Here is a 3,573-nt window from a genome sequence, read left to right on the forward strand (position 1 = left end):
TTTTTTAAGAATGGTTATCTCAGGGGAGAAAGGCAGGGAGAGCGACATCCTAGGAGAGATGTCACTAGGGGAAGAGGCAATTTCACGGAGATGTGCTTTTATCATCATTATATTCCAATTCAAGATGTTTTCCCGATGGAGCAGGGGTTTGTTGGAAGAAGAAGGAGAACCTTCTACAGGTGCGAGCATTCCACTTTATAGAGAGCAGCTTGGGATCTACTTGTATCAGAGCAAGGGAAGGATCAAACTGTTTACAGACAGAAGTCAATGACATAACAATCATCGGATGGTCTCTATATCTAGTGGAAAGATTGAAAATGGGAGAAAGACGCCCAGAAATCTGACTTGTCGCCACTATGTAATCGATTGTGGGCGAAAATGAACCTCTCTGCCAAGTGTGATATGTATTTGAGAGGGAAGGTAGCACCGTGTGAATGTTCCACCTTTTCAGACAGTATGCCCAGAACCTTCCATTCTGGATCGATAGCTTAGGATGAGTAGAATGGGAACTTTTGGGTTCAAGAAGAGACAGAGGGCAAAGAGTAGCGTTAAAATCTCCACTGATTATTATTTCAGCCTGAAGACTGAGTAGATAGGCCTTAAGAAGTGCCCCATGAAGCGCCTCACTGGCTTGAGCAACAGAAGAAGAAGAAGGGTTCCAATACAGCCATATGAGGAACAGAGTGCTACAGAACTGTACATTAAGATCTACATCTATGATAAGGAATAGATCAAATTCATAGGTGTGTTTAACAGTGAATCTGAAATTATTGTTTATCAGGACTGTTAATCCACCCACTGGTCTCCCTGCGTTTGTCTGTACTGCATAGTGGGAAAAGAATGTAAAACTATCAAACGGCAGCTCCGTTAGACACATCAATAGGACAGATGGAGCAACATGGTGTACGGAGTTGGACATCAATTTTTTAAGATTATTAAATGCACAACAGTTCCATGAGATAATACGTAGGTCATTGAATTATGATGTGGCCGGGGTATAAAATGGCCACTGCTGCCTTTATTATCGGTTCTAGCCACGTGAGGCCATTTAGTGCGGTAGTTAGTGATGCAAGTTGTTTTATCATGTGAGTGTTCTGCCCCCCTTTCATGGCAGAATTATCCTGTCTCTCATGAGGAATAGCTTGTATTACGGGCTGGCAATCCAGGAAGAACATTGCTTCCTCAAGGGCTGCACAAGCATGCATTTCCAAACCATCGGTTTTCAGGTCCCATAGCAATGTTGCTATTATGGGCAATTGGACTTTTCCAAGCACGCGGTTATTATTCAAATTAGGAAGCCTAATCCATTCTACGCTGTGAGTGACTAAACTACGTAAAGAAGGGATGTTGAATAGGGCATTCATTAAAAATGAACGGTTTATACGTACTGGCCCATTGATATGTACATCGCTCATCCATGCATTCATGTTTTGCATCTCATTGGGAACATCATGAAGGGAAGAAAGACACGCATTCGCTATAACCAAAGGGAAGGGCCATGGTTCTGTTCTGACAAGGCCCCTGTGGTATGGAATCTGCATAATTTGAGGAATTTGTTTGGCTGCTAAGTTTTTCGAGTTTAGCGCAGTGGATATGGCCAAGAAGGTGCAGGATGTTACAGATCCCGATAAGTAAGAAGCAATAGCTAAGGCCTGTCCAGGAGCAAATGCGGCGGGACATGCCTGGTGCAATTCAACCTGGGATGGAATAATCTCTTGAGATGTCTTTTTACTTTCAACTGTCTTGTTTCTCGTGATTGCATAGGAATCACCCTACGAGGCTTAACGTTAATATCCTGTACTACTACGTTCTGTAAAATCTTAGTTTTTTTGTTAGCTAAGGCAGGGAAGTAAGTATCCATATTTGCCTGCACTAGGCCAACGTGATTCTCACTTACAACAGTAGAAGACTGCATGAGGGAAGGAATTGACTCATGCATCAAACCCATAGAGGTTTGTTGTGCTGACACCGATGCAGAGATATACAGGGATAAGCTCTCAGTCAAGACTTCTTTGTGAATTATTTGCAGAACTTTTTTACTTTCGTCATTAAGTTGACTCAGGTTAAGTACATGTTCCTCCTGTGCAGAGTTAACACTACTTTCTATTTTTGTCTTGTTCTTTTTTACCTTTAGAGAAGATTGACCTGATGATTTATTCTGTGAGACCTTCTCAATACCTCCCCCAGTACCCTTCGCAAAATGGCGTCTTTTTACTGCCTCTTGATGGTGTTTTTTTTGCTTTTCTAGACATGTGATAGAACTCAGATGATGACTCTTCTTTCACTGTACACGATACTTCACTCGCAGCAGCAACCTGTTCCTAAACTACGATATCAGTAATGGCTGAGGGACTATCAGGGGAGTCCTCCTAAGAGAGAATTTCAGGACCAGTTGGAGGTGCCGTGTAGAAAGATTGGGGTACCAGCTTTGTGTTGTGAAGTATTCGTTCGACTTGCAAGAGCCTCTGGTGATGGAGTTTAATAAGAGCAATCATGTCAATGGGGGAGGAAGGGGGTGCCTCACATGTAGGTGGAACAGAATGAAATACCACCTTTGCAAAGGTTGTCGGAATTCCCTCGACCAACAGGAGATCATCAGAAGTTTGGGTACCAAAGATCACCCCTGAGGCCGGGTAGACCTGCTTGACAAGTTCACTTTGAACAAGCGAAACAGTTCTCTCCGGAGATGCGAGATGAAACCTATGACAGGCTTCTTGGGCAAGTATGAAGCCCTCCAGCTTTGAAAGTGTTTCAGTATTGAGCGTAATGCCTTCTTTCATGTCCTTTAATAAGGCGTGAGTAAATGCATGTCCTCTATCAAGCAAATTGAGGATTCGTGTTAGTACTGGAAAGTTGTTAATTTCTTGCTCCAGAAGCAGTTGAGAACCCGCTTCAGGTAAGGAAGAGGACTCAGGGAACTGAGTTGCGTTCAAAACTGGAGAGGCTCCATTTCCAAATCACATTTTATCAACCACGTGTTCAAGAATATTCTGGTGAGAGATATCACTCACCTTATCAATACCTTTGACAGGAGAACTAGACGACATTCGTGGGGGGTGAAACATTTGCGGTAACTCACACAGGTTGGTATGAAAATGAACCTGTTCGTGAAAGTTGCCGAAGGTCGACACAGGAGTAGAGGGGCCGAGTGATAGGCCTATTAGCACAGGTGCTAGCATAGAAATATCAGATAACGTGGTGCAGTCATCTTCCTGTGCAACCACTCCAGCCACCTGCGCTGATTTTAAAATATCTTTCTCAAGAAGTGCCTCGTGAGTTACAGCGGCATTTAAGTCCTTGAAGGGAAAGGGTATGGTTTTATTAGGGATATTCAATGCACCTTGTTCCTCTATGTGCTTAAATTATCTGCATTCTGAAAAGACACTGCTAATAAGGAGCGTTTGCCGCTTAAGGACATTTTGCAGCCAAGATCTTTTTTTACAAGAGACTTTAACCTGCGTGAGTGTGACAGGGGTTTCTCTAATAGGTTTTCCGTTTCTGAGCCTGGATTCCATGACGGCTACAAGCCATTATATTCAAAGGATATTTAGGCTTTTTACAGCCACCCTGCTT

Source organism: Ambystoma mexicanum, chromosome 5p (assembly GCF_040938575.1).
Source record: "Ambystoma mexicanum isolate Mex_15411 chromosome 5p, UKY_AmexF1_1, whole genome shotgun sequence".
In the NCBI taxonomy this organism is placed as follows: domain Eukaryota; kingdom Metazoa; phylum Chordata; class Amphibia; order Caudata; family Ambystomatidae; genus Ambystoma; species Ambystoma mexicanum.